General features: G+C 39.0%; 1 protein-coding gene across 1 annotated transcript in view; it reads left to right on the plus strand.

The window, feature by feature from the left end:
- The first annotated feature begins 3,757 nt into the window (after positions 1–3,757).
- PTPN5 (protein tyrosine phosphatase, non-receptor type 5 (striatum-enriched)) overlaps positions 3,758–18,768 on the plus strand; it is a 77,987-nt gene continuing 62,976 nt past the window's right edge. The window contains exon 1 of the mRNA XM_010016260.1: positions 3,758–3,918. The gene's annotated coding sequence lies outside the window, so the exon portion shown is untranslated. The remainder of the gene's footprint in view (positions 3,919–18,768) is intronic.

Below are 18,768 nucleotides of genomic sequence, written 5' to 3' on the forward strand. Positions count from 1 at the left end.
GGGCGGTGTGCACAAGGCTGGGTGCTCGCAGTATGAATTTTCACGTTTTCCCCCGCCGAAGAACACGCCAAGACACGCGAAGCGGATGCTGGTGTATGCGCTTAGCGGATGTCGGCTGGGAAGGACAGGGGGATTTGGGGGAGGCTGCCTTCAGACCGCTATAGTCAGTAGTTAACTACTGGCTGCAGTTAAAATTTCAGCAGCAACAGCTTTCAGTTGCTTTTCGGGAACATTGCTGCCTTTGAGCTGATGTGACAGGCAGCCGTGATGCACTGCCACTTTCTACTAGGTGGCAGTGCTGAGATCAGGATAGGTGGCGTTGTAGATAATAGTGTTGGGAAGCTGGAGGCTTGCGTGCAGCTGGATTTTGGTGGAGTTCTGGGTGGAACAGCAGAGGCTTCACATGTGCCCTGTTGAGCTTATTTGCAGGGTTTTTTTCAAACTGTACATCAGGTTATCTTGTTACGCAGTTACGTTATAGTGAGAATGATTTTTTAAATGATATTCTGAAAAGAAAAATAGATTTAGTAGGTTAAGCCTTTGTATTACAGCGTTATTTACAGTTTCTGGGGTTTGGATCCAGCTCCACAGGCTACCTACTACCTGACTGGCAAAGACTTACAGATGAGGATCAGATTCTGTTGCTTGTGTTAGAGCAATAACTGATTCAAAAGAAGTGTGGCTGCATTGGCCTCTATTTCATGAGTGTTGTATATAGTGAGGAAGCAGGTTTTTTGTTTGAGGTTGATTACAGTGTTTTGTTAGGCAGTTTGCGTGAACTATTTTGTTGTTTAAATAATTAATGGATCTATGCAAATCTTGCATAGACCCAGAGCTCACACTGACTTCAGCAGAAGTTGAGAGGTACATGACAGAGTGCTGAATTTTACTGTGTGGAGTATTTGAAGTAAAAAAAAAAAAAATCCTCTCTGCTTGCCCTGTGCTTGTTTTGCAATTTTTTCCCTTCATAGTGGCAGAATGTAGTGCTTTTGTCAATGTTTTCATTGCTATATTTGAATTAGGGTTGTATATCCAAAGCCAAGGATTGTTCAGGGGCTCAAAATGCACCCACTGAGAGAAAATTTAGCCTATTGGTTTGAGTGTGAATAAGGTGGACACCATAACTCTCATTTTAGATTTGCATATAATGAGTCCCAGCACTTTCAGTAGGTATGTGCAGGAAAGTAAGTACATGTTCATTTGTTTAATTCATTTTGTTGTAATTGAATAGGCTTTGTTCTTTGTAATATTTTGTTGATGGTTTTGTTGTTTGGATTTTTTGAGTTTTTGTTTTTTCTTTTTACTCCTCATTTAGCATTATCCTTGTGGTTTAAGGGCTAAGCTTTAAAATGTTTGTCACTCTGCTGGAGAGAGAGTTGCCAACTGAATATCATGCATGTAAAACAAGTGTCTTTAAATAGCAAGACCATCAGTTTAGTAACAATTTAGTATATAAATAGTAGAATACACAACAAGAATGCAGATCTTGATGATTATAGCATGCATCTTTTGATATTAATATTGATACAGTACAAAACACAAAAGTAAACATATACATTCAGCTTTTAAGGACCTAAACTCTTTTGAAATGAAAGACCTGTTTTCTGTTACGCAGCTTACGCTTAAAAAGAGAGAGGGGGTCCCTAGAAAAGTTATCTGTGAACATTTGTTTTGTTTTCTGGCTCTCAAAATCCATGTAGCAGGATGCTTTCCGATATCTGCTTTCTCAGTATTTGGAAAGGCAGATGTTGCTGCAGAAGGAGCAATTACACTGATTTGCAGCATGAGGTGGGGGTGGGGGGTAGGAATCATTCTAACTTTCTGCTTCTGCCTGAAAAAGCCATTTAGCTGTTTTGGGCTTGGGAGAGAGTTGAGATAGGGAAGTTGATGTACAAATTAGGAATTTTCTGTTTTGAGAATGAGTAAATTTGCCTATTGGTATACTTCAAGGAATGCCACTTGCTTGGCTTTCCCTCCCAATTGTCCACAAACAAGCCCTCATCAAAAGTAGGTTTTGTTGGTTTTTAGTTGCTTAACCTGATCACTCTGTTATGTGGGATGTTAAGCCAAAAGGCAGAAAGAGGCAGTGAAGACTATAGCCCTGTCAGCTTTTGTAGGAGAGGCTTTCTGAATTGTAGCTTTTTTAAAAGGTGTTTGACAAAGTCCCACCTTCACTAAAATAACTGAGAATTTTGCTGTTGGAGTTCTTTTCCAGTTTGCTTCTTAGATTGTTTGGACCACAGCAAAGTGTGACTGATGGGACCTAAGATTTAACCTGTGACAGGGCATGGGATCTTGGTTTAAGCTGACACTTCAAAGAGTTTATTTTTAGTTTTCAGATATAAAGTGTTCCTACTTTAGAGGATTTGAGACTCCCTGCAAAAAAAAAACCCCAACAAAACCAAAAACAAACACGTAAGTGAAAGTTAAGAACTGAAGAGCTGATTTGTACTAAAGCATCTTTAGCAGAATAAGGCCAGAAGAGATGCAGAGTATGTGTATGCTATATGTGTGTGTGCTACCACATAGCGAGTGAGCCATGAGAAAGGCAAGGGTCTTGAATGTCTGTGGAAGGTGGCAGGATTTTTTATCTCACTATGGGGCTCAGGCACAGTAACTCTTTTTTGGCTCTTTTCAGACTCCTCCCCTAATGGTATGGAACCAACTTGACCTGTGATCTTGAGCAGCATTTTAAAGAGCTAGTATGGTAATAATTTGCACGTTAGAAGTCAGAATTGAGCTCCTGTGTTGTAAGACTCCTGATTTGTGACCAGCTAGAATTACAGTAAGTGGTTCTGTATGCTCTCAGTTTGTGTCTTTTTTCCTTTTAGTCCTTTCTTGCTTAGAGTTCTGCTGCATGTAACCTGACTCGTAACCTGTTCAGGGCAGGAGCAGCCTTTCATAATTCGTTTCAGTGGGGCTCAAATCCCTTTTTGCATGCCTAAGAGATGGGTGAAATGAGAAGTTCAACTGCCTGACCCTGGTTTAAGATCAAGGGTAGCTGCCCAAAATATTTAGTATTTTTATGAGGTGGATCCGTAGCACAAAAAAATTATTGTTTCTTTTTTTCTTTGTGATTTGGTATCGTAACTGCTTTCATTCTGTGTTTTGCTGCTGTGCTTATGGTATAACAGCTAGATAGTGCAACCTGCATTTTTATAGCAATGCTGACCCGTGGACACAATAGCATGTATCAATGGGAGCTCTTGTTTTTGACACAAGGTCATCCTTCAAGCATAAGCAGCTCGCTTAAGTTACGGAGGGTGTCCCTTATCTGTTGTCAGATAAACACCTTCAGAGTAGCCTTGTCAATTATTGCAGTATAATAAAGCTATTTAGACCATCGTTTCTAAAAGAATTGAGTAAATGATGCTAGGCTCCAATAGCAATGAGTGCAAGAGTGACAACTGTGTGTAATATCTTTTATGTGCATGAATCTGTTCAGGATGCTAGTTATTTTCATAATCCTGTGTGTGCAAACTTGGTACTTCCAGACATGCCAGAAGTTCATATAGATTTTGAATGTTTTGATAAAAAGTTACTAATAGCTGCAGTGTGCAGAGCCTGTTTGCTAGTCTTGTACACTGTCACACAGCTAACATATCACTATCCAAACTGATGTCTCTGTGCGTATACCACTTCATTAAACAGCATAACCTATGACACAGCTGGTCTTAATTACACTGCTTTTTTAAAATCATTCAAATGTAGTAATTCATGTATCGCTAGAATTGTTCTATCACTTGTTTGTCCACAGATCATGTTTCTTTAAAAGTGCTGATGAGAACCCAGGACTCTGAAGACAGCAGTTTTGTGCAAGATAAGAATGTTCCTTAAAGAAGCTGATGGAGGATAGAGCTCAAGAGTTCCTGGCAGACACTGACAGCATAAGATGGCACCATAGTCTAGTCTGAAATTGTAAGTCTTAAGAAGGACGAGATGTCCTTGACTTTACAAGAAGTTATGGAAAGGATGAAACTCAATAGTGGGCCATAGTCTGCTTTCAGGACCTGTGTACATGTGATTGTTTCTGTTCAGTTGCACTAATATGACTACGGGGCAATTATTTTTTATCTACATGTGAGTCTGAATTTAAACCCTCTACATTAGAGGAAGTAGTTTTATTTACCCTGGTGAACTATGAGATCTGCACGCAGCATTCTTGAGCTACTTTGTTTCTAGAACTGGGAGGAGATCTAGGAAGTTGTACCGCATGACTGAAACCAGTGGTTACAAAGGAATCTCTATTTTGAAAGTTGTGTATTCCGAAGATGTCGGTTCATTTGCAGAAGGCTGTTTGAAACCTGAAGTTGACAAAGTTTGTGAAATCACTGATGGCATGAAGTAGGCAAAATATTTCATATCAGTGATGTCTATATCCTTGCAAAGTCTTTCTGATCACTGAGGCTTTTTGCAATAGGGGGTAGTCAGTAGTGAACAGGATACAAGTCAGGAGACTAGGATGCTAACACTGCATTGTAGGTGTTTTGTCTTGGATACATTACACAGTTGTAACTCCAATATTAAATACAAAAATAACACTCTGCTTGGCAGAGACAAGATTGATAACTGCTCCTGCAGTGGGGGGGTGGGGGGGTGGTAATCAGTGTTAGTGGATATTCTAGTGGACAAGTCCAGCAGACTTAGATTTTCCATTTCAAAAAGTGGAAGAATCTCCAGCTTCCATTTCATTTTACCTTCCTATAAGAAACACTAAATGCAGAAAGTGAAGCATGTTTCTATTTGTAAGTAGGCAGTGATCAAATCCTGTCTTTGGTTCCTCTGTGACCCTAAGAGATGCAGGAGATATATGTATTTCGTTGGGAAATGGAAGGCTAATTTCCATATGGAAATTTGCTAACGATAGGGTACCAAGCTTATTTTCCACACATGCACACCTCTAACAGAAGCAGACTATGTACATGGAAATGTATATGCCTAAATATTCAGAATGGTTGTTCTGGTAGGTAGTCCTGTGTAGACAGACTCTTAGATGTAAGTTACTATTGCAGAAGTTCATGAAATCACATCTAAACCTAAAGGGGAATAAAACAACAAAAGGAGCCCAATAACAATGCAAGTTGAAGTGTAACAAAAGCACAAAGATCTTCAAAGTACACGTGCTTTGGTAAAGATGTGTATTTTCATCTGTAAACTCAATATGAAAAGTTAAGGTTAAATATCCTCTTAAGATACCTGCTTCTTTGTTCCATATCTATAGTGAACAAAACACTTTCTATTTAGAAGAATGCTTTCTATTTACAATCAAGCTATTTATTCAGGTAACAATGCATCTTGTATTACTAGTGCAGCAGAGAAGTGATTCTCTGACATTCATTACTTCTGGAAATGTATGTTTACTGAAATAAGAATTACAACTAGAAATAACAACCTCCCTGGATCCTGAGAGTTGTGTGTGTCTGGAGATGCATATACCCTTTATTCAAATGCAAGGGGTACAATGCAAGATACCTTGTGTTATGTGTCATTAAGAATTATATGTTGAAAATGCATGTAAGAGTAACAGTAGTCAGTAAGCTTAAGTCAGTAAAGTATAAAATTGCTTGAAATAAATGGCAAAGGAGCAGACATGGGACAGCGGGGGCTGTTGATGCATGCAGGGCAATAAACAGGATGTGTGAAGGAAATAATCTTTTAAAACAGTAAATTATTTGTAGAAATTTTTGTTAAAATTGGTAAGTATTTTAAATTTTTGTTGTAATACACAAGTTGTAAGTTATGTTTTTAATGTTAAGCTCCTAAGTATTTGACAGTGGAGTATTTGCACTGTGGGACCATGTCAGCCTATGAAATCATTGTGACTTAGTCTCAAAAGAAGTATTGCAACAAATTCAGTGTTGTCCTGTTAGTTAAAACATATTCTAAACTTGTGATTGAACTTAAATTTAAATTGAAAATCTTTTGGAAAATAATATTTTTAATTGAGGTTGAGGAGAGATAATTTGGAATGTTCTGATTACCTTCAGCTATTCTATATTTCTTTTGGGGTCTTTTTTGCTGGTGTTTGGTTTTTTTTTTTTTCCATATCCTACCTATATTGTTTCTAACATTCTTAGAAGCAGGAACTTGAAGCTTTCATACCCTTAAAGACTCAACAGGACCATTTGTAATTATTAATATTAAGTTAGTGCATACCTCCTTTCATACTGAAACTACAGCATACAACTTACATTACAGTTTAATGTATAGTTTAATTCTCTTCTGACTTCACTTCTTAGCAGAGGTGACCTAGATGAATTTAGATGATGAATTCATTTGGATGAATGTGTATGTCACTTTCAAAATGAGGCTGTATGTCATTTTTTTTCCTGAATTCCACACCCCAGAAAGTAGCAATCCTTGTGATTTCTACCCCGAGATAAACATTTCCTTTTCCCCTGCAGATTGTTGCTACTCCCATTCAGTGGGAAAACATATTTGGTTTGTAACACCAGCAATATCACAAGCCTCTATTCGTATCTCAGTTTGCTAGGAAGTACAAATGCTAGTATTTTGTAAAGATGCATAGAGCTTTTTCAGATATCCTTTACTAACCAAAACTACTAAAAAAGCTCAGAATTTTGCAAGGTGATGGTATTCTGAACTATGTCTATCAGGTGCTATAAATGATAATTTTCATGACAGATGATTACTGTCTGTAAAAGCAGGTCATTCCAATTGCAGTGTTCTTTCTCGTCCTGCTGCTTCAATGACAGGAGATTTTTAGCAACCAACAGCATTGCAGAATGTTTTAGGGTGCAGTTGAGTACTTTATGGAGATGGAGATAAGGGGAAGACTCTAATAGAGTATAGCAAGCTTTGGATCCTTTTGCAAGGCAGGATTCAAAAAACTGAGGTGTGCTAAACCAACCTTTTTTGGTTTGTTTGTTGTTTGGTTTTGTTTGGTGGGGTTTTTATTTTGTTTTGTTTTTTCTTGCTTGGTTTGGTTTGTTATTTTGCTTGTTTGTTTTGGGTTTTTTTTTGGTATTGTTTGGTTTGTGGGTTTTTTGGGGTTTTTTTGGGTTTTTTTTGGGGGGGGGTGTGTTTTTGGGTTTTTGGGGTTTTTTTTGCCCCATTCCTACCTCCCACCAGCTTGCCAGGATCAGAGTTTTACTTCATGTGTGTAGAATGACTGTTGTAAGTGGGAGTGGAGGAGTTGAGAAGTTTCTTCTTTAACTGAGAAAAATACAGGGGAGCAGAACAGCCTATTGAACCTTCTCACTGATCCCAGCTCAGCTTCAAAAATTGGGTTCTCGTTAGCAGTATGTGGGTTGTACGTTGGCAGTTGTCATGTGCAGCTTGGGGTGACAGCATGCAAACACCACAAGTTTTTCCACACAGCCTCTCTGGACACCTATTCTTACAATTCCACTATTACGTAGCTCAGAAGGCAAACAGCTGGATCTCCCTGGATGCATTCCATGTGTTTCTCAATCAATAATGAAATTTTGCATCTCGGCAATGTCTTGGACTTGACCAAACTTTGGGTATTTAAAATTCAGGCATATACTCCCATAAAATAATACAAAAGACAGTCTATTGTAGGCCTGTAATGGCAGTGAGAAAGAATCTTTATGGGCTTGAGGTTTCATTTTTCTCTACTCTTGCAAGATTTAGGTCATACTGTTTAGGTCAGGACACTTAGAAGCAAGCTAGGCATGTTGATTCACCCTCTCTAAGAGAGTACTTGCTTTGCAAGAGATGTTATTTGAAGCGTTCCCTTGGGTATGTGATAGCAGTTTTGAATTTTCTGTCAGCTCAACTGAATTACACTTACCTGTTTGTTTTCTGTTTGGGTTTTTTTTTGTTCTTGGTTTGTTGTGTTTATTTTTTTTTGGAGGGGGGGGGAAGGTGGTGGTGGTTTTTTGTTTGGTTCATTTGGAGTTTTTTTGTGATGGGTTTTTGTTTTGTTTTTGTTGTTTGTGTTGCTTGTTTATTTTATTACAGGTTAATAAAATATGCTTCATATTTTTTCTAGCATCATCCAGATATTCTGGGAAAGGGAATCTATTTTATTCATCACACTGTACATTTTTTTTTCTGGTGGTTCCACAGAGCACTTTTTACTTCTAGGAACAGAGACTCGCTGCTTCCTTCCTGTACCTTGACTTGTTGACTATGGCTAGATTTGTTTATTTTCTTTTCCAGAACATCTTCCAGTTGGTACTCCAACAGCATCTGTTCCCTTATTTTCAGTAACAGTCTATATTACCAGCCTGGGGCTTGGCTGTAGCTGTCATCTTTTGCAGCAGAGCCTCCCTTGCAAGTACAGATTACTGACACCATTCCATTTCAATGACCAAAGCATTTGCTCTTTAAGATTGAGAAAAACAAGCCAGGGAGGTGGAATAATTTAAGTAGTTGGCTTGTTTCAGTCCTCTTCTAAACATGGAAATCAGAGCCTGCAAACATTCATAAGATGAAACATTGGCACAGACATGATCATTTCTGTGAAACTGCAGATGTGACTACTTTGTTATGAAACTGTTGGGAGCTTCATGAATTATTGTAGCAAATCCTGTGACTAAAAAGCATGTAATAGCTATTTTATTGTGCTGGTGATTGTTTCTGCATTTCAGAGCCCATTTAGAATGCCCACATAATTAAAATAGCCAATGTTTTCTTTTAAATTAGAGGGGTACTTCTCACATACTTACTTACATGATGCCTAATTTATACTGAAACACATAAGGAGTTGAGTGCCCAAATGTTGTGTGTATTCTAGCCCTTTATTTATTGTCTTAAAGCATGTTTCAGAACCTTAAGTGCTCTGTTGTTTGTGGTAAATTACTGCAAGCATGTGTAGCATTCTCAATGCTATGCATGTTTTATAACATCTCTGGTTTCTTAATTATGTATTTTTTGCCTGAAATTGACACTTTCTTTTTTTAACTTTTATCTCTTTTGAGCTTTAAGCATCATTTACAACAATGTATGTCCTGAAATTTTTAGTAAAAATTATGGCCTATGTCCCTTTGAATTTTGTATATGTTCTCTAGCACCCTGACCCATTAGAATCCTGATTGGAAACACTGTAGATCTTGATACTGAATTTAGTTTTGGCTGTTTGTCATGGTTATGCATGTTGCCATGGGGTAGCAGATCACAAATGGAGATACAATGCTTTATAATTTTGTAGTGATGCTAGATCATATCATAGAACCCTAGAATGGTTTGGATTGGAAGGGACCTTAAAGCCTATCTAGTTCCAATCCCCTGCCACAAGCAGCAACACCTTCCACTAGACCAGGTTGCTCAAAGCCCTGTCCAACCTGGCCTTGAACACTTCCACTGCCACAGCTTCTCAAGGCAATCCGTGCCAGTGCTTCATGACCTTCATGGTAAAGAACTTCTTCCTAACATCTAAATCTACCCTCTTTTGTTTACAGCCATTACCCCTTGTCCTGTCACTACATGCCCTTGTAAAAAGTTTTATCTGCAGTGTGTTCTGTGCAGCCTGGAACATCAGTTTTCAGTCTGTTATACTTGAGTGGATTAGATTACATTATAATAAATCAGATTAAATTGAGAAGCGTTGCTTCATGTTAGTTGTGGGCATGACTTTAGTGTTACAGGAAGAGTTTTTTAAGCCAAAAAAATTATGCCAGTGGCAAGATGCTGGTGTTGGTTTCTGTATTTGAACAGAGGAAACCATTACCTTTGTATCCAGGATTTAGGAAAAGTTTCTCTTCTGTTTAGCAAGCTTGCTTAAAAGTCAGGTCCTGTTAACACTGTCTCTGGCTTTACTGTGTTCTGTCACAGCTCACTGGCATTTATCTGGTGCCCTGGGATTTGTAAAGCTGTGCCTATGAGATTGCTGATTATGCTGGGAAGAGAAGGCAAGTCCAAGGCTAGCTGGAATATAAAATAGTTTCTGTGGTCATTTGGGAATTTGCTTTATTAAGCCATCCTACTTACTCCCTTGGTTCCTGATATTGAACAGAAGTAGAAATTGAGAGCAGATCTCTAAGCTTATTTACTGTCCTTGAAACTAGATGTTTATTCCAGCTTGGAACATAGTTTTCTATCTGTGCCTACAAGCTTTTCTTCATTTGGGTTTTTTTTGGTTTGTTTGTTTGTTTTTTCCAGCTGATACCAATCTCTGCTGCTCTATGCACGGCTGTCATCCTTTTCATCTGTGTCTGTCACTCCTTCAGCCCAAGTGTCATCTCCTAGCTATGTATGTTTTTTCCCTCTCTCTCTCACAAAGAGCTTCAAACCAAGGAAGCACAAACTGCCCTCTTTGTCCACTACATCCTCTTAGATTAGCAGCTTCTGGTTTATGTTGTCCAAGTATGAAAGGAGCAGCTTTTCCCTGGAAGCTACAGAATCCCTCGTTTGCAAGGGACTTTTATCATGGACTGAAATGAGCTGATGGCCACCACTAAAGGATACATAAAAGAATTGTTTGGTTCTGGTTTTCATTCCTCTTTTGCAACTGATTGCTACAGACATCATGCTCTGTGGTTCTGAGAACATAGCGGATATTTGGAAATACCATCTTGAAACCAGTACCGATGCTGGAAAATGCCATATGAATCCATCCATCCTTTTCTAGGCCATTTCCTGAAATATTGGAGCACTTAATCATTCTGTCTACCTGCTTGTGATTGCCAATTTTCTTGTTTGTTTACTGCATGATTTTAGGAACTGATGCTTCATAAGTTACCAGAACTAGAGATGAGCAGCAATCTGGGATCCTGCTAACATGCCGAGCAAGATAAAGCCTTGCTTGCTAGTGATAGTGATTTACATGATACTGCTTCTTTGTCCTAGAGGAGCATTTTTTTCCTGTTGTTCAAGAACTTGTTTCAGACCTTAGATCAGTGTAAATTTTAAAGCTCCTTTACTGTGCTAATCCCTTATTGTGTCATTTTGGAGCTGTTAATTGGTTATAATTCTTAACCCATTTTGAGGATTTCTAAACCTTTTTCTGGTAAACTATTTCTCAGTGACACTGTTTCATGTGGAGAGTGGTTTTGGGGAAGCAAAGGGATTGGAAGGCAAAAGAAGCTATTTTAATTCTGCGTCTTTTGTGTGCAGTGATGGCATGAAAAGCAGGGGCTGGAAAGGGTGAGAAAGGGATTGTTTCTATACCCCTCTGCAACTGCCAGGCATTTGCATTTGAAGAATATAATGCATAAGCAGAGCCCCATCTGCTGATGTTCCCCTTTGTGTGAGATAGTTCTCTAAAGAAGGGTCCTTACATAAATGACTTTGCTGTCCTGTGTATATGCCATGTTATATCTGTGGGTGTGTTAACTACTGCACAGAAAAGGAAAAGTGAGAAATCAAGTTAGAGCTGGAGAAACTAAGCACCCCCTTCAGTTGTTTGCAGGTCATTATTTCTAAGTAAGGTTTAGCATCTTCACAAAACTTGGACCAAGATAACTTCAGAAGTTATCCCAAAATGAAGTTTAATTTCTTTTCATGTTGAACTTGGTGGCAGAAATCCCCCAGATGGCAAAGAGAATAAGATCAGACTACATGGTGATGGCTTTCAGGTTGTGAAATTTCAAGGCCTGTCCACACAACCATAGGTATTTTTTTTCTGTCAGAAAGAATGCTGATATTCTGCTGAGGGGCAAAAGCTGCTATTCTGTTCATGACTTGATGTGGTGTCTAGGGAGAGGAAAACAGTATTGGCAGCAGCTTCTTTTGCTTTGAGCATTATGTCTATACTCCCTAGAGAACTCATTAGTTTTTAAGGCTGCATCAGCAACAGGCTAAATGTATATGGTAGTGATACACTGATGATTTGAGGTGCTGCACTCATCATTTTGGAATGATCAGTTTTGCTTTGTTCAGTGATGTGTGGCACCCCAAGAGCAATGGGGCAGCTCAACCTGAGAAGGTGGCTATTTAGCAAGCAGGAAGATGCCATTTGGTACAATGGTGGAAACAAGAAAACTGTTCTCTTTCTAGAGCATTGTCAACTCTCTTCGAATCCTTCTTAAGACTGACTTACCATGCTAGTAAACTCAGCCTGTTTGTAGAAAAAGAGGAATTATGTAAGAAGGTCAGGCTTACCATAGTTCATGTTGGGGAGACAGCAGTGTGTGAGAGGCAAGGTTCTGAGTCACAGTATGATATCTAATCAGTAATTGCTAGTAAGATGAGTATCTTGATTCTTCATTTACAGGCTTTTAATGTGGTGAATGGATAAGCTTTTCAAACCTGGGTACATTAAGGTGATCGTATTTCATGTACATGTATATATAGAGCCCTTTTGTAGCTTGTAGTATCCAAATAATTAAATAACATTTAGACAATACTGTCTTAATGTGGGAAGTCTTATACTGGACAGGGTGGAGAGCTCCTGAGTCCTGACCTAGGACTTGAGTTGTTATACTTGGCTTCCTCTCTAAGCCAAGTTGTAGCAGACTGCCACTGCCTTTTGAGCTACAGCCTGGGCTCGAGAAGAAACATAGTGGTTTTAACATGGGTAGGTGCTTCGAAGGGATTGTGATAGATGCTGAGCTGGCAAAGCCCAAGCAGGGGAGGCTGTGGTGTGGGCCTGGGGCCCTGATACCATTTTGCCATCACCCGGACACAGAGCTACAATGCATGCAGCAGGATAAAAGGGGGTTCTCCCATGCCCCACTATCAGTTGGCTTGGGGTTCACAAGTAGTTGCAGCCAAGGCCTGAGGCACTCTGGCCCACATGCACGTCTGTGAAGGTAACAGAAATATCGGAGGATATGGAGTGGAGTATCACAAGACATTTAGGGGCACCAGTACCTAGACCTCAGGTCGATGAAGGATGGGAGCAGCCAGCAAGTGGGCCTCTATTTGGTAATGACACCACTTACTGGCTTTACTTTGGCTTTAACATCCTTACTTTTAAAAAGACCCACTGGCCTTACTTTAATACTGAGATCACGTACTGCAGACTTGGTCATGAAGTGCCTCTGCTCTCTCCACTCTTAAAACTGTCTAATGCTGCTTCCCCTCCCCACTACTGCCATCCATTTCCAAGAATTAGAAGTCAGAGGCATGCACTCTGCTCCAGCTGATGGGGTTGGAAGCTGTAAGAGCTCCAAATCTCATTCTGTATATTATCTAATTAAAGAAACAATGCCAAGATACTGTGAAATACACCATATAAACATCAAGGGGTGAATAATGCTCTATCTAATGCAAAGTATGTTATGTGTGTAAAGCTCTTCTATATACTGCGTATTTCATCATGTTTGGAAGTTTCTAGTGCTTACCTTCCCGGTATCAACAGCCCTGGGGTGGAAGTAGGACCAACCGCTCTAAACTGAGGATAACAGAGCAAGTGCAGATAGACAGTGATCCAGACCCCAGAAACAGCTATGTGCTTTAGTACCCGTTAATAAAAACAAATACTAGACACGGGTAATCCTTAGGTATGCTAACCACCCATATGTCCCACTATGATTAGAGTCAAGGGCATTTAGAGCCTCCAGGACTTGGCCTTAAATGCCTGCCAAAATATTCTCTGCTTTTGGAACTTGAAATGGTTCCAAACTTCTCTCTCTTTTTTATTTTTTAGTTTTTATTATTTTCAAATGAAACATGAAATCCAGTCTACCCTAGTACGAACACTTTTTCCTCATCTCCCTCCCAGAGTCTGTCTTCCCAGCCTGGAACTCTATATCTGATGTTTCAGGAAGTTTCAGGATTGTTTTGCTAACATATAATAAGGGATTTATAATGTAAATGCTGACACAACCTTAACTAGCCTATTCCAAATGTGACACTATTCATTAAGGACTCTCTAGGGTGCAGTATGCTCCTTGGTGGATTAGCTTCCTGGAAATTTAATGGCAGTTTGCAAATTGGCATTCAATTTTGGTTTTAGTCTAGGTTTTATTCTAGTTGTTTTTAGTCTGTTTAGTCTTGCTGCTGTACAAAGCAATTTTCATTCTGATAATATGAGAGATTCTGCTTTACTTTGGTTTACTTCCATGCTGTACTCCAGGCAGGAGAATGACTCAGCTGAGGAGATCCTGGAGAAACGGTGCAAATTGCTTTGTGTCCAGTTAGTCTTCTATAAGTGAAGCAGGATATTCATGCCTAGCCCTCAGTAATCAGCTGAATTCCTATCTCACCTGTTCGTGAAGCTCAGTTAAATTCAGAAAAGGCATGTGAGATGTATATGTAATTCTAGCTTTATTTCTGCCCAGTATTTTTATGGAGATTCATATAAGCATTATAGGGCATTATGAGATCTATTTATTTTTAACATCTGGAGGCTAGATTATTTAGCTTCATCTTAGAAAAATGTTGAATTGTTTTTCATTGTGGGATGCTACAATAGTCTCTACTATTTACAGGTTATCCATGTAACATAACTTTCTAAACAACTTCACATACATTCTCATTCTGGAATAGGTATTCTTAAAACACTTGCCCTACTATACTGTGATATAACTTGGATCTGTAGACAAATTCATAAAAGTTTAAGAGTTTTTGGGAGGTCTAATTATAAGAACCAAACTGGCCTATGTAGAAGAAATTCTTTTGTGTGGAATTATTTAAAATGTCAACATTTTTTAAAGATCAGCATTTATTTAGCTATCATATACTACCTTTCAAAGTGTGACACCCTGAAAATTGCCATTTGGTTTTCAACTTGATTGCCAAATACTTTTCAGCCACTTCATTTAAATAGTGAAGTGAGACTTACTCTTCCTTGAAAAAAAAAAAAAAAAAAAAATTAAAAAAGCGCTACTTATCTCCTTATCTCTTTTTCTTTTATCATTTTCTTGTTCCTGAGAACAAGTGGGTCCTTTAAAATGCTGCTTCCCCTTTGAAGCAATTTTATGGATTAATACATCTCCCTCAATCTACCATTAACCATGAAAATAGCCTTTTTTTTTTTTTTTTAATTTTATTTTATTTTAGAATGCTACTGAAGACGAAAGCTTATTAGTGATGGTATTTATATTCTTCTGTGTATTCTGCTGTGGTCTGACTTGTGGATGTACTTGACCTACACTGTTTGAACTCTACAAATGCTGGGAACCATGAAAATTTTGGCTACCTTTTACTCATGCCATATGCTTTGCTAGTATGGTGCTTGTTCATAAGCTGATCAGACTGTTTTGATGGAGACTCAATGCTGAAAGATCATGAATCCACACTAATACTGAATGATTAAACACTCTTCAGAATGATATTCTATGTGAGAGAAGAAAAAAATATTCCAAAATGAAAAACAGCTCTGACACATCCTTATGAATGCATGAAGACCATGCTCTCTGAGTTTGCTGGATCGTCTTGAGTAACTCTATAAACTCCACTTACAGCATGAAACAAAGGAATATCAAGCAGATTCTGGGCTCCTTCATGTAGCCAGTTCCTGCAAAGGATAAAGCTAGGTGAGGCAGTTAGGATCTTCAGTGCTAGCATAACCATCACTGGAACGGGGGTAGAAAAGTGTCCAATGCTTTCAAGTTAGGCTGGTATGGGGAGATTTATAGTTTGCTTAAAAAAAATCCCCACATGAATGAGTTTGATACAAGTTCTTAATGTGAATTTAAGATGTCTAGCAAAAGTGGCTCTAAGTATCTCTCCATCATATTTCCACAGACCATTTGACAAGCTCCCTGGACACACGTTGAATTCAGAATTACAGCACTAGCATTTATATGTTGCTCGTGAACTATTTCTTCTCTTTGTTACTTATGACATGTACTCTGGCTCACCCAGAAGCATACAAACATTTCCTTATCTGAATCAACTTAGAATTTCATGAGCAGTGCTGCACTACTTTTATTGAGCTTTGTGTGGGTGGCAAAGGGACATTGTATCATTTTAATCCAGCAATCAGCTTAAGGGGGAACTGGTGGCTGTGCAGAGACAGGGATATAGAGCTGAGTAGAGTTGATAGAAGGGTGAAGGGCTGTGTGGCAGGACAGTAACTCCTTTTTCATATCAAATCTTTGATGCAGCTGCAGCATATAGCACATGGGGTAGTGCTAATAGCCAGAAGGTGTTTACCCCCTCTTTACCATCTCAGAAAGATGACCTTGAAAGAGTTCTATGGATTTTGGTAGGGTTGTGGCACTGGACTCAAAACTCTGCACTCTGTGGATCTGTATTCATAATACTCATGAGAGTTCCAGGCATGGAAGAATGTAGTAATTCTGATGCTTGCTGTTGTGCTTTGTGAAATCCAGTGAGAGGGAATTATTCTTACTGCCCAAAGACTTAAGAGCTGAGGAGCACACTGTGACCACATGTAGTGGCTGGTTCTGTAGCAGGGTTTTTGTCTGCTATGTGGGAGGCTTAGGTTTCATCAGAGCGGAGAATTTGATTTCCCTGTTTCACTGAGGTTGGATTTTACAGAAATGTAACTGTGTACCTTGCAGAATCTGCAGGAGAGCAGAGCTGATTTGTGTTGAGACAGATCTCCCACACGGCTGTGAAAACAACTGCACAAATTCAGAGTAGCTGGGTGTAAATCTGAAGTAACTGTCATGGAGATTGATGTTCTTTAGGAGTTAATATAGATTTACATCAGGGTAACTGTGACCAGAATCTCTCAGGATTCATTTTTGTTAGACTTTAGTAGCTCACTAAATTAATTGCTAATTAACTTGATATGGTTGATTATTGTGGATGCTTCCCACATATTTCTTCTGTCTTACAATCATAGAATTTAAAGACAGAGCTCCACTACATCAGACCAGATCTTACCTGTTCTGAACTCTTGCTTGTCAAAAGCTGTTCCTTTCAGCTAGATACTAACACACTGAGTGCAGTCAGCAGGTATTACACCAAAGCACTGCAGTCCTCAGGAATCCAAATTTGTGCACATTTGGGGCAAAACCAGCAGAGACACAGCAGCCCATGTTGCTGAAGGCACTTCAGCAGTGTCTTCATAATGAAGGGGTTAGAAGAGGTCCTGCAAGGCAGTCCCAGACTGCCCTTGAAAGGCTGGCCTTGCCAGTTTCCGCAGTGGAGTGGGGCAGCATGGGACTTCTCCTTGTCATAAATACAGTGATCAGTGTTAAGTAGGCTCACAACTGAGACATTGTTAATGTTACAGTAAAAAGGTACGTACCTTTCTTGTATGTGTTTTGTATGGTTTAAATGAAATTGAGTTGCCAGAAGGGTGAGATCTGTGTGATCCTGCTACAGTCTGGGCAAGAAGGTCTTATGACAGCTGTACTTGAAAACTAAATTCAGGTTCTACTCCGGGTTCCTCCAGAACGGAGGCAGAGAAGGACAGTTAAAGCAAAGAACCTGAGAACCTCTAATGCCCTTGAAGATAGTGAAAGGATCTGTGTTAGGGTTGAAAGCAAAACTATATCAAGCTTCTGTTCAGTAAAAGGTCCTTATTCTCAAAATAAACATTTTGTTAGGTCCCACCAAAACATGCATCTAAGCAGCATCAAACTAAAAGTCGCCCTTGTCTTCATAGATATGCTTGACAACCTTGCAGTCCTTGGGCTTCACTTTGAACTGGCCTATCTCCTAACAGCTTGTAGTTTGAATTGGGAAGGCCTGGCCATGCTGACTGATGAACATGCGATGAAGATGTAAGAATACAGTAAACTGATGATCATCTTTCTTGCCTGCATAAGAAAGTAGAGGCATTATGCCAAGCAAATATGCGCATTAGATGACTAACAGAGCTCCCACACTGTCAGTGTAGGCAGGGAATATGCAATGCAGCCACATATGTGTCTCAGAACCATACTGAGTGCTTTTTATTCTTAATGTTTGGTTTTGTTTTTAAATAGGAGTTCAGATCCTTGAGCAGGATGTTTATCTCTATGCACAGAAAACAATATTGGTCATAGTTTTTAATATACAATCAAGTTTTTGAAACTACAAGATGATAGATCTATTGCAAATGACATTAGAATTTCAAGTAACTGTTATAAATGTGCATATTGTATGTAATTACCCGAGTTTACTTTTTTTTTAAAGTGGCTGGAAAAAATAACTTTTGCTTTATCCAGTGGGATTGTTGTTGGAAAGCTTTGTATTTAACTGCTCTGATTGGAGTTTGATCTCTTACTTTGAGAAAATTAAAGTGAGGTTTTTACAAAAATTAGTATGCTGTACCAAAGGAGTTGAATTCCATTTGATACTTGCTTAACCATAGTTTTAAAATATCCATGCAGCCATTACTAACCTGAACACCCAGGGAAGTTCTGTAAATCCCTGTCAGCAGAATGCAGTTCAACTCTGCATTTAATCTAGCAGTGAGCTTCCACTGAAGATGGTCCCCTTTTCACTCCTCCAATGATGAGTAATCCACCCCCCAAATTAATTATTTTTCCATCAATTCTGCAAGCTGAAGCAGCAGCCTTGCTACTGCATAGATAGATAAGATAGATGGATATGATGCAATAGACAAGACTGAGCAGGATGAAACAAACCCTCTCTGCTACAGTATAAGGTTAGATCACTTTAAATGAACATGAAGCTAAATTAAGTGTTGGTTGTTTGGATGCTAGCCTCATTTAAATTCGTCAAGAGAAATTGAGGCCCCTGAGCTAAGAACTCTGCAAACACAGAATGGGAGACAGTCTCTTGAGCTGAATGTTAAAAAAATGGAGACACTGGAAACCAAAGACAGAACCCCAAACCACCAAGTCACATTTGTGGCCTAACAACCGATCACATATTCGATGGACAGGTCTTGATTGTTCACAGAGCTAAAATTTTTCCCAGTTTATCATGTTTTTCACTGTCTTATCTCATAAGCATACAGTATTTCAGAAAGCAGGCTTTCAGAGTACAGGTAATCAAAGGCGGAAGTCTTCAGACTCTTTCCAGGAC

This window comes from Nestor notabilis, unplaced genomic scaffold, assembly GCF_000696875.1.
Source record: "Nestor notabilis isolate BGI_N333 unplaced genomic scaffold, ASM69687v1 scaffold4836, whole genome shotgun sequence".
NCBI classification, from domain to species: domain Eukaryota; kingdom Metazoa; phylum Chordata; class Aves; order Psittaciformes; family Psittacidae; genus Nestor; species Nestor notabilis.